Here is a 13,715-nt window from a genome sequence, read left to right on the forward strand (position 1 = left end):
ACCAAGCCATTGCTGCCATTTTGAAGAATGATATTGAATGTTAACACTAGAAGTTATGCACAAGGGAAAACTTTTATGTTTAAGCACAGTCAAAGTATTTTTTGTATTTTTGTAAAGTTGAGGCTATTGAACCATTCCATTTTGATTGTATGTTTTTGATATGAGTTATGTACTATGCAGAGTTCAGATGAAGAACTCATTGATTTCAGTATTATACACACCTTTTAGGTGTGTAAGGAGGGACTGTTAGAAATTAAAATCAATGTTTTATGGTATAATGTACCTTAAACATACCGTCAGTTTAAATGCTATTTTATTCTGGAATAAACCGGAAGTTCTCAATACCAAGCTTTTATTCTGAAAATCCTTCATGACGACATCCGGGACTACCGCCCATTAGTATCATTAAAGTGGCTATTGACGCCATTAACATGTATTGCATATAAAGTTATGAAAGAGATAAGGAGGAGAAAAGGCATGTGGAAGTAAGCAATGAATGTAAAATGTCGAAATCCTCTGTTTAACGCGATATCGGACACGAACGAGGGGGGAAGTCCCCTACGTCACTACAGCTCCCAGAGAGGAGGAGCGAACAGCCAGAAGCGGGAAGGACGAATAAGCTCTTCTGCACGGCCATCAGAGGGAGAGGAAGCTGCAGACTTTCTCTCCTGACTGAACAATATCCTGCTTGTAACATTACCGTGCTTTTTATTAATTAAAGTACCAATTTTGAACCTTCTCAGAGACTCCATTTAGTCTCCTTTTTAAGCTTCTTACCTGGACGCGAGAATAACGAACACAGCATAACAATATCTAAACAAGTACCCGCCTGTACAGTGGGGTTAGGCCGTCATTTTGCAGCTCGTGGTATAAAAATAGACAAGGGCTAGAATATTCATGTGAAAATAGTGCCATATTCTGCCATGCCTGTAGAAATGTTGGGTCAAAAATAATGCATTCCATAGCACAGATGCCTTCACCACAAAAGGCTACAAAATATCTCATATCCCAAGCTTATCAACAAGCTAATGTTGCAGCTGAAATGTTCTCCAGGTCACAAAGTCAACCTCACATGATGATGTGATACCAGTTTTCAGCACAGTAAATATTCTCTTCCCAGAGTATATGATGGAACCAAAGTGATGTTTTAGTACATGGTTTTAATAATACTTTTGCTTTTCAATGTTTGCCATTTCAAACCATGAGCTGGTTTAAATAATATTTGCCTTGATTTACAATATGTTCTCATTTGTTTTATCAGTACAGCTTTGAAGCTTTTGTGCTTTTCTTTGCCACAGTGCACTTTGGACTATATGAAATATTTCAGGTATGCACTTTTAACTCACTTGAAATGTTCTCACTTGCTTGGTTTCAAAACATAACAAATGCCATAATCTGTTCATTGGGGACCATCAATGCTATTTTTCATTGCTGTTGCCGGCCACTATTGCTCATGTAAACCTACTACTGCGCCCCCTGTAATCTCAGAGGCACCCTGAGTCATTTTGTTCTGGAACCGGGCCTGTACACGGCCATATACTAAACACACTACAGAGCCCATTCCGTGTCCTGTTATTGTTTACTTCCTGTCTGCCCTCTTCTGGTGATTTATCTGACGTCCAGCGCTCCGTCTTTTAACCTCTTTTTCTTTCTCTTTCTGGATCCTCCTTAGCAACCTTTATTTTAGTCCTTGACACTGGTCTGTACTGCTGGATTAACAACGTGTCACATGTTAACTAAGCCGTGTAATACAAGTTGTTAGTAGCCTTAAGGGCCTACACAGTTCTTATGCTATACCACATTGCCCTTCATTGGATGTATAATGAGCTGCACTAAACTACATTTTAGCATTTAAAATACCTAGCCATTCTTTTGCGGTTATTTTGGTGAAAGTAACTAAAAAGTAGTGTAACTCATTACATTTCAGAGACAGTAATATTGTAATGTAAATTATTACTTTCAAAAGACAGTAATAAGTAATATGTAATATATTACATTTTGGAAGTAACTTGCCCAACACTGTCCGTAGCCTACTGTATGACTGCAGCGGGGCGGGAAATGTCGCGTTATACCTACACTTCCTACAGCGTAACCTGGGACCACCGATCATGAATGGCGGTAGGCGCTCTAAAGTGTGGATTCACTTTGTTAGGAAAGACAATGGGTTGGCAGAGTGCAACACCTGTTCCAAACTTATTTCCTGCAAAGGAGGGACCACGACCAATATAACAAAACACCTTCGCCTGCACGGTATACAGATCAAGGAGTGTACCGTTTTCAACCTGTTGCGCCAGTCTCCGCCTCACAACCATCGTCGTATTCCGCTGTCGTCCCGGCTCAACCAACACTGAGTGCTTCCTCAGCGGAGCCCTCGCAATCAGGTATGTTAAGTTAACATCACTCAAAACTAAAGGATGGTTGTTTTGTTTGAGAGGCTGTGTGTAAAATGTGTGGATATTCTATATTTTTGTAGATGAAATTTTGCGGTCGCGTAGTTGCGCAGCTACAATGGCTCAAGCTAACAAGTCCGTTCCAGCCCCTGTCAACCCATTCACCTTAGCAGCAAAGGGAAAGATGACAGTAGAGAAACGTGAGGAGTGCCACAGAAAAGTCACCACTTTTGTGGTGAAAAGGCTGCATCCCTTCTCAGAAGTAGAAGCATCTACATTTCGGTAGGCAAAGACAATTATACTAATTTTCTAGCTTCCCAGACCTCACCCACAATAACAATATCATTTTAATGAGGATGCCCAAAAGGTGACACCACAGCAGAATTCCATGCCCATCCAGGACCAGGTAGAGAAGGAGCTGCAGATGTACAAGGCTATGCCACGCATAGTTACGTCTGATGACGTCTGATGCCTGGTGGTGGAACATGAGAACAACATATCCTTGCCTGTCAGACATGGCCTTCTCATATTTATGTGTCCAGTAGGGATGTGCATCTCCATCACTGAAGCCGATGCGATGCGCATCTCGATACGTTGCCAGGATACGATACATTAACGATACATTTGAAACACTAGGCGATGCGATACGATTCACCCCTGTGGCGATACAGTTCGATTCAACATTATGCGATTCGGTGCGATACGATGCGATTCAACTCGATGCAAAAATAATGATACTTCAATATGGTACTACAGAGGATTTTTGTTTTATTCCTTATATGCAGCAAATCATACATTAACAAAAAAGTGCTTTACATATTTGGTACTGCACATCCCATTATGCCGTTTATTTTTTTTCCTTTAAAAGCTCTCCAGAGTAGGCTACAGTACAATTGTATAACACCTCACAGTTAAACAATGTAAGGATGCATTGCTCATGATTAACAATGTGCAAATAACAGCTAGCATAGTGCAATGCCCATACAGCTGCCAGCCTGATGTGCTTAACACGCATCCATAGGCTGACTCACCAGTGAGCAGAAAGCAGTGGGTTCTATAGGAACAATAAAGAATACAAATAACCTCTCACAAACAGATATTTCATAACTGCTTACAGTGAGGAAGACATTTAAACTGTTATTGGCCGTCACAGGCTGCTGTAAATTAAACACCATTCTCTCTGACAGAACACCTCACTGAGTGATTTAACTCATAATGTCTAACTTTCAGGTTTCTCTTTTCAGCTGCAGACCCCATGTCGCCTCTTTATGTGCGTCGCTAAGTTCCTCGTACTACGTGTGTACTTTAAAGCGGCTCGGCATCGTTAACAATTTGCGAGCGATTTTTCAAGTTGACCGTCTGTAGTATATAGTGCCGCGCACATATACCATCAGGACGTTACTGATGGCGTGCGGCTGCGGAGTGATACTGTGTGTATGCAAGCCCGCTTCTGGACGGATCTATGTATCATGGCTGTTACCTGTTAAGTAATAAAGATACCTCATACAAAGGTCTACGGATACCTGATCACTCTCCATGACCTGCGGTCAACTATATAGCATAAAGGACTATTACACCGTCTTTCTTGAACAATCCGAAGTATTGCCAAACGTTTGATTTGTAGGTATTTTTCGGTGCGCTGTGTTTCTCTTTCTCCTCAACTTCCGTGTGTGTTGATAACTGAGACTCTCGTCCTCCGTAGTGGCGAAGCAAATATCAAAGATTGTCTCTGCTGAGCGTTGACAAGATGAGGGGATTTTGAATCGTTTTTTTACCGATGCAAAGACGCTACGCAATCGATGCATCGCGAGTTCAACCCAAACTGTAGCCGATGTGCACTCTTTCAACCGGTGCACTCGCATCGTGAACGTTTATGCTGGTGCACCGATGCGAATCGGTGAATCTTAACATCTCTAGTGTCCAGGCTTCCTCTACACCCAGTGTACGTGTTTTCTCGACTGCTGGTGACACAATCTTTGCTGAACGCTCACGCATACTGCCTGAGAAGGCAGATATGCTTTTTTTTCTCAACAAGAACTGTTTTTAAATGGGGGGGGGGGATCCTTTAAAAGTTGGACTGTTGCACTGTTGTAGCTTCAGTGGTTCTCAGGTTACAGTTACATAGCAGTGAATATAAACAGACTGATTAATGTGAATATTACTGTAAACTAACCTGTGTAAAAGTTCCTTGAATAAATGTTGTTTTTTTGGTGGAAGAATCATGTAACATTTTTTTACCCTGCCCCTCAAATAATCAGAATTGAGAACCGTTAAGAACCGGAATCGAAAAGTAGAATAGGAATCAGAATCGTGGAAATTCAAACGATACCCAACCTTCAAAAAACACCTCAAACACCATCTGTTCACTCAGGCCTTTGGCCTCAACTAATTTACAGTCACTTATTTCCTGCTATTGCTCTGTATGTTTATTATTACCTTTTGTTTTGTTACTTCCCATTGTAAAGCGTCCTTGGGTTTCGTGAAAGGCGCTATATAAATTGAAATTATTATTATTATTATTAAAACTAACCACTGGATTGCTTGTCTAATATGACCTAGCCATAAATGTGGTAAGGGTGGGAACAATCAAACGCTCCCTCCCAGGCACTGCGTGTTAGCGAAGTACACAGCGAAGTAAATTCTTAATAAAAAAGCAAAAGTAACAAATTGACCACTTGAGTTTTCATTAGCAGCAAGTTACAGCTGCGGAGCTTTGGTCAATACCGCTAACAGTCTATTTCCTTAAAATGGTACATATTGCTGAATCTTTATTTTCATCTTCAGTTGATGAAATCTGCATTATGTCCCTGTCAATTGTAAATGTATTTGACAATCAAATGTTACTACAATAAGATTCGAGCATTTTGTAATCCAGTGAGGAAATTCAAGACCAGTAAATGTTGATTGTCCTGTACATGTACAATGTGGGGTATTTTAAAATACTTTACTAAGCCACATTCAATATTATGTTAGACACAAGTTAGTTATTACTCACATATCAAAGTCTTTTCATCTGATGGAAGAATAGCTGGGTGCTGCCTGGAGAGACTGATGAGAGGAGTTACCGGCTGGCTTCAGCTGCTTTCCACACAAAGCCATCACATCTTCTCTTCCATAGTCTTCACTGTGCTCTGTCAAAAGAGTGAACATCACAGCTGTCATGGTAACCCTTTGTTTCACAACATGCAACCAACATGCGTCAAAAGTGTCCCGAATTAGTTTACATTGTAAATATATTTGCAATAAATTATTTTAATCATTCAGGATTCTAGGTATTCCTCAATTAACATGTTTTTGATCAACACCAATTCTAATTTAAATGTTTCCTTTCTTACTTTTTGAATAAAAATCATGTTTGTATCATTACACTTCTAAGGCACAACATGGGTAAAAAATTATCTGTATTCTTTTCCTATGTTATTTCATGCATGGCTGAGTGTTTCTTTACTATACATTTTCAAATCTATTTCTTAAGTCATTAATATTCAAAGTATTGATTAAATACCTTGTTTTTAATTACCACAAATCATTATTTTCATTCTCCCGTTCTTAATTGATGAACTAAAATAGTTTATGCCAAGTGTGATAAAAATGCAAAACAAAAAAATGATTTTGTTAAAAATAACAATTTTAGCAGTGATTTGGACCAAACATGTATGATGTAGTAATACAAAAACTATTTTGGTTCATACAGTGTGACATTAGCTAGTCATGTTAGCTTGTAATATATAGAGCAGAGCTAACTAGCAAGTTAGCCGAACTTTAGCGGTTAAACGTTTATGCTATGCTAGCTGTTGGCTACTGAACATTAACAAACTGGATTCCGCTGTAAGAAAGCTGTGAAACTTTACAATAAACTTGGCGACAACACTGACATCCCGCTGCATGTTTATGTGTAATTCTCCCGTGTTGGAGACGAGAGGGTGGGGCAGGGCTGCCAACCTTTGAGTTCAGCTTGGAGTGATTTTTTTTTTTTTTTTTCGTGAACCGAACAAAGAAACGTTCATGTGTACAGTGTTACAAATGTATTGAACATGTACAATAGGGTTTCCCATTAATGTACCGAACACTACAGTGGAATACGCACATACACAGACAGTACTCTTACAATGAAGGCTCGATAATCAGCTCACGGCATATAAAATGGCATATAGGTGTAAGCAGGGGTAAAGTGATATTGTATGCGAGGGGGACCTCACCTCCGCTAGGGGGGCCCGGGGGCATGCTTCCCCGGGAAGATTTTTATTAAAATATTGAAGTTAAATTCATCAATCTGGTGCACTTTGAGAGCAAAATAAAGAGATCTAAAGATACATCTCTCAACATCCATATGAAACAGAACTGTACACAGATTTTCTTTTTCTTTATGGATATTTTACAAATCACTCCCCTTTTTAAACTGTATTCTTGTTTTTCTGTCATATAGCATTTCATAACTGTTTTTAATGTATTCTCATAAATGGTGACCAAACCGTTTGAGACCCACTGAGATAACTAGACTAAAGCTAACTATCTAAACACTCAGTCCCTTACCTCACTGAGCTGTAGTTATCTCTCTCAGTCTGACAGGAGAGAGCTCTCCCTCTCCTTGTTTTAGAAACAGCTTCTAATATCCATTAGCAGAGCTAGCTAACCAGATGCTAACAATAACAATGCAAATAGTGAGTTTGGTAGAAATATACTGTATAATAGTAAAGTTATTGAAGATGATGCCATATTTATTGAAGATTTTACATTATAAATATTCCCCAATATTATTCAAAACTCCTTGTTGTAGTATGACCAACAGAAGACTATTGATGTGTGTAGTGTGTTTGGTAGAAACTTATTGTTGAGTAAATATTTATTTTCACTATATCTATAAAGCGTCTTTGAGCACCTGTAAAAGTGCTAACAAAATAAATCTATTATTATTATTATTATTATTATTACTAAATAACAGTTTGTGTGCTTTAAACCTTGGTCCTCCCTGCAGAGATTTCTCCACTTTCTATGATTTAATTTTTTTTAAATTATATTGTCAACTGAAGATGTTTACAATATAGGAATATTATTTAGGAATTTCATGAAAAACGATTTGTTTACTTTTGTTTCAACTATTAGATATTTTGTGTTTGTGGTGGATTTAATCGAATATCGAGAAAATGATTTATGTAAAAATATTTTACTTAAATTCTACGTTTTTTTATTTGACACTTTTTTTTACAGTTTTATGTTTACCTTTAAAGTCTTATAATAGTAATACACTTTTATATTACAAGTTACATATTAAGTGCAAAAATACTGTAAATATTATATAGTACATTTACTTTAAAAAAAAAAATGAAATAAATATTATTTGTTGTTGTTGTCAAAATACTTAAAATAATGTTTTGAGTTGTTAATTTATAGATAATATCTGTAAGTTTACAGGATTTTGCAAGTTATTTAAAAAACATGATAATTACTTTAAAAATGTACAGTTATTTCTTGTAAAATTAGGATCTTATTTATGGTTATGTCTCTTGGTACATTTCACAATGTTTACAGGTAGCACTTGAACATGTCATTGTGACTACAAGGCCCTGAGAAGCTGTGCTAAGCTAATATACTGTCACAAAATAAATAAACCCAACTCCCTGTGAGAATGTGTGAATAAATCAGGTTTAGAGGTGTAGGCAACACAGTCTCACGGCCCCTACACACGGCGGCGTGCGTTGAGGCTTCAACGTTTCTGCCCATTCACTTTGAATGGGGTGACGTCACGTCACGCTTCGCCAAACTGCGTTGTAGCATTACGAATAGAGGCTTTGTCCTTAAGGAAAAGCCTCCTACACCAACACAGTCTCACTCCCTGATAGTCCAATAGCGACGCTTGGTCAGGGTCCTTTGGCGTGCAGTTGTGACGCGCAGAGTCTCCTTCAGCTTCATAAACGGACGCAAAGAGCTTTCAACTGATTCAACGGTATTTGACGCTGAGGGAAGCACCGTATCAGTCCATGTCGGCGGCAGTTAAAGGCAATGTGAGCGTCCATTCCCATTGGATAACGGAGGATTTTACACCCGGAAGTAAGTATTCTCCTTACTGTCGATTGATTTTAAAGTGATATCTGCACTACTCATCAACTCAAAAACACCAGATTATCCTTTGTAGTCCTGATGCTGTAGTACCGCCTGCCAGACGGCAGCAGACAGAACAGTTTGTGGCTGGGGTGATGGGGGGTCTTTTATAATCCTGAGGGCTTTCTTTAAGGTTAACCTGGTATTTTTACTCCATTACATTTATTTTAGTTACTTTACAGATTTGGATTAATGATGTGAAATATAAACAACCCTTAAATCAGACTTTAGTTACACCTGAGTAAAATTCAGTGAAGGTGATTGTCAAGTGCCAACAATCAGGCGAGATATTTTGTAGTGGGTGCTTCAGAAGACTAAATATTTATCTTCAGATCCCTATAAAGCATATTCATTACTTGTTGTTCTCTAATCGTTAATTAAGGACTGTATATAATGGCTATTCTGCACATCCCTTTCAAGATTTCAAGATTTTCTAAGGTTTATTGACATATCATATACACAACTACGGTGTAGTTGTGCAATGAATGAAAAACTTGTGTCACAGGTTCCTCAACTACGGTGGCCCTGAAGTGCAAGACACCACAGCATTTCAGAAAACACCACAGCATTTCACAAAACACCACAGCATTTCAGAAAACACCACAGCATTTCAGAAAACGCCACAGCATTTCACAAAACACTACAGCATTTCACAAAACACCACAGCATTTCAGAAAACACCACAGCATTTCACAAAACACCGCAGCATTTCGGAAAACACCACAGCATTTCAGAAAACACCACAGCATTTCACATTGGAAGTTAAACATGTACAAACCACAGACTGTCTATGTCATGGTGAATACAGTCGCTGCTTTATTTATGTCTGTATGACGTTGTTGTGAGCGTGGACGGAGCAGCTACAGGTTAGTTTAGCCTGATGGATCCGATTCCGATAGGATTTACATGGAGATACGGCCCGCCCCCTCTCCAGCGTCTTGTTTGAATGACAGGAGTAAATACAGAATTAATGCTTTATTAACTCATGGTTTTTAAGGGGCTTATCTCCATGTAAATACTATGGTAGACCACCCAATATTCGCATCGCTCTAATCGCTCGAGTTTCACCGCGGCTGTCAGCTGTGTTTGCTCCTGTCAATGCTGTCATTCAAACAAGAGGCGCTGGAGAGGGGACGGGGCGTATCTCCATGTAAATCCTACAACAAAATGAACATATTTGACCGTGATTTAATTGTAATACACGTTTCAAAGTGATGCCGAAGTAACTACATACTGATAGCAGTTAGTAAAAACCATGAATTAACGCTTTGACAAGTCTGCAAACAAGACGGCAGGCGAAAAGCTTTTAAAATGCGTGTTTTCTGAATCGGATTCATCAGGCTAAACTAACCTGTAGCTGCTCCGTCCACACAACAACATCATACAGACATAAATAAAGCAGCGACTGTATTCGCCATGACATAGACAGTCTGTGGTTTGTACATGTTTAACTTTTGTCCAGTTTCTGAACAGATATGAGGAGCTGTGAGATCTGAGTGTGTGCTAACGGCTGATGTGTTGGGACCATACGTTGTGGGACCATGGTTGGGACATATTTCGCTGTCGGGTGTTGACCAACCACGAAGCGTCATTTCTTGACTGGCAGCAAAAACAACCAATCACAGCAGTGCTTCTCTGGCTGGCTCTGTCCAATCACAAACAAGAAGTGTTCCAAGTGTTGTGGTGTTTTGTGAAATGCTGTAGTGTTTTGTGAAATGCTGTGGTGTTTTGTGAAATGCTGTGGTGTTTTGTGAAATGCTGTAGTGTTTTGTGAAATGCTGTGGTGTTTTCTGAAATGCTGTGGTGTTTTGTGAAATGCTGTAGTGTTTTGTGAAATGCTGTGGTGTCTTCTGAAATGCTGTGGTGTCTTGCACTTCAGGGCCACCGTACTCAACAGTGCATTACAAGACATCTATCAATATGTGTGTATGCTTCCCACCATTAAACTGTCGTATTCTCCACATTTCTTATTATATCTACATACATCTTATAAGAGTATAATAAATATGTATAATATCGGTTAAAATAATTGCTTCAACATAGTTAACATTGCAGGAAAGTTGATTGTCAAGTTCCAAAACAAACCATGCAATATATTAGACGTTAAGTACTTTGTCAGGCTTAATATGTATCTGTAGATACCCCCAAAGCTTTTTTCTTATTTAAAAGAAGACCTTAACCTAAAGTATTCTTTAATGCTTAAATAAAGCCTTATTAGTTTGTCTGTTTTGCACATCCTCCTATTAATATCTTTTTTAATCAGGCACAAAACTGTTTTATTGTAGAGATCACTTACAGTATCTTCTTGATTTTTTCTATTCTATATTTATATCATTGACCTTCTACTTTCCCACTATTTTGTATGTACCCTTAATATTGAAATGTTTTCATCAAATATAACACATTCAAAAGTGCTTTACAAAAATGAAAGACATTAAGAAAAAGACATTTTAAAACAGTCATTAAAAAGCATCACAATCTACCTGCATTGCAATTACTCTAAACGTGTAATAACGTTTTTAACCAGTTGGTGGTTTGGGTTAAAAAGCTGTCAAGTTTACAGTGTTAACAAAATAAAATATACTGCAGTTTCTGGTTTAGTTTACGACGGATATATTTTGTTATAGTTTTGATATTTGTAACACAAAAGCGATGGAAAAACCCCACAGCAACACAGAAAAGATGGTCTTAACATGACCCAGCGGTCTAGTAGTTAATAAAAAACAATAATATCAAAACAAATTATTACTACTAACTTTATTGTGAAATTAAAACAGAACGGTAAAAGAATAGTTTCCGGTCTATTCTGAGGCCAGATCTCTGTAGATCATAAAGAACTACGACAGATGTGTAATATGTAATGCAGCCAAACCATTTATTACAATGCATTCATGTGATGACTTTCAAAGAGTAAAGCAAGCACTGCTGAATAAAGTATGATTTTATGTTTTTCTTTATATGGAATGCAGTTGGAGGTCTAATGACGGGGTTTATCGAGCAAAGCGGAACGATAGCTGAGGATTCTGGGTAGTGTAGTGTCTTCGGCCATCCTAAACTCTGAAAAAATATTTGTTTCTCCGAATCAAAGGGGAAAAATACAAAATCATTGTACACAATTTAAACCAATCAATGTTGTGTAATTAACAAGGATAATCTGGTGTATTTGAGTTGATGAGTAGTGCAGATATCACTGTAAAATCAATCGACAGTAAGGAGAATACTTACTTCCGGGTGTAAAATCCTCCGTTATCCAATAGGAATGGACGCTCACATTGCCTTTAACTGCCGCCAACATGGACCGACGCGGTGCTTCCCTGAGCGTCAAATACCGCCGCCGATGGGAATACATTGCAATCAGTTGAAAGCTCTTTGCGTCCGTTTATGAAGCTGAAGGAGACTCGGCGCGTCACAACTGCACGCCATAGGACCCTGACCAAGCGTCGCTATTGGACGTTCAGGGAGTGAGACTGTGTTAGTATAGGAGGCTCTTCCTTAATGCGTAATGCTTAATTCGTAATGCTAAGCTAAGTTAATCAAACAGTTAACCAGCTCCATACTTAAGGCGCAAATATTATTTAGGTTTGACCTTTTTTTCTTAGACTAATATAAACTAAATAAGCAAAGTATTCATTATTTATGAAAGGTTACTTCAGCATTTTTCTTAGCACCTGTTGGCCATGTTATTTTGTCAAAGTGAACCATTTTTGCCCAGGATGAACCCAAGGCTAAAGAGACCAGAACCTCCTCATAGACAATATACAGGAAGCTAACAATGACTAAAGAACACAACCAGACATAAACAAAAACGAATGAAGTGCAGGTGCACAAGAGGACAGGTGGTTGCAGGGCTCCTGGGTTACAGGTGAAACTAATTAGGCCAGGACAGACAATCAAAATAGGCGGGAAAGCACACAAAGCCACAAAGTGAAAACATGAAAGAGATTAAGAAAAGTTAAAGGGGACCTATGATGCAAAATGCACTTTGTAATGCCTTTTATACATAAATGTGTCCCCGGTGTGTTAGGAAACTCACAACATGTCAGAAAATAAAACCCTCACTATTTGTCTCCATGCGCAAAGGTCTAAAAATGGGGGTACAACGGAGCTGATACAGATTTGCCATCCGATATGACGTAATCTGGATCAGCTCCGTGGACCCCAGCCCTATCAGAAATGTCGCTATCAGAATCAATGCCGATGTGTTTTGTGTCTTTGTTTACATTAGCAAACATCGCTAACACTCAGAGCTAACCTGTACTGGAGAGAGTATGTGTAAGAAGCAGGATATAAAAAGGAACTCACATTGTGGTAAACCTGTGAGAGAGAAAAAGCATTTGAGCTCCATACTGTTTCAGAAATAATCGTTGATGTGGTTTTGAACATGATATGGCATTTCATCACCGCCGCATTTAGACAGTATCTGCCGGGCCCCGCATAAGCTCCGCCCCCTCTTTTTTTCAATTTGTTTACATTTTTTGTTTTTTAAAGCTTCAGCAATCAGCACTTTAACAACAGGGTTGAAATTGAGGGATATGAGGCATGGCTAGAATGGTTGATCTGTTTGGTATTTTGAGCAAAACACTTCATAGACATATTTTTTATATATCTGAGACCTATGCTATTGCCTAAAAATAGCATGATAGATGACCTTTAAAAATAAAACAGGTACCACATCGGATCATGACAAAAAAATATGTCTGGAAGAAAGAAATATGTTGAAATAGTCAAAATCAGATAAATAAGCTATTTACATTTTAAATTGCCATTATGATGATAATCTTTATAAATGACATTCTATTTCACTCTCACTCAAATTTCCACCGTTGTTCCTAGAACATTGAAAAACAGACTGGGACAAAAAGTAAGAAATGTTTTTCTTTTTCTTTGTAGGGCCTTTCAACAATTTGACTCAAAAACAAGCAATTTTAGTACACGTACATTGATGGTAAGGAATTACTCAATGCGATTTAGAATGCGGCCCATTTCGTTGCTGCCATCTGCTGCACTCTCGTTCAATACTGGGCCAATTTCATAAAACGTGACATTAGTCACTCAGACACAAACACATGGGAAGTAGAGACCAGGATTTAAAAATACCAGGTTACTCTTTCACAAGAGGGCTATAAAAAAAGTCAAGTAATGTTCAAGTGTAAAGCACTGTGTAGAGAACAAGATTTAAAAATGAGAATGAAAAATATAAAAAAGAGATGTGTATGGTATGCTTGC

Source organism: Pseudochaenichthys georgianus, chromosome 21 (genome assembly GCF_902827115.2).
Source record: "Pseudochaenichthys georgianus chromosome 21, fPseGeo1.2, whole genome shotgun sequence".
Lineage (NCBI taxonomy): Eukaryota > Metazoa > Chordata > Actinopteri > Perciformes > Channichthyidae > Pseudochaenichthys > Pseudochaenichthys georgianus.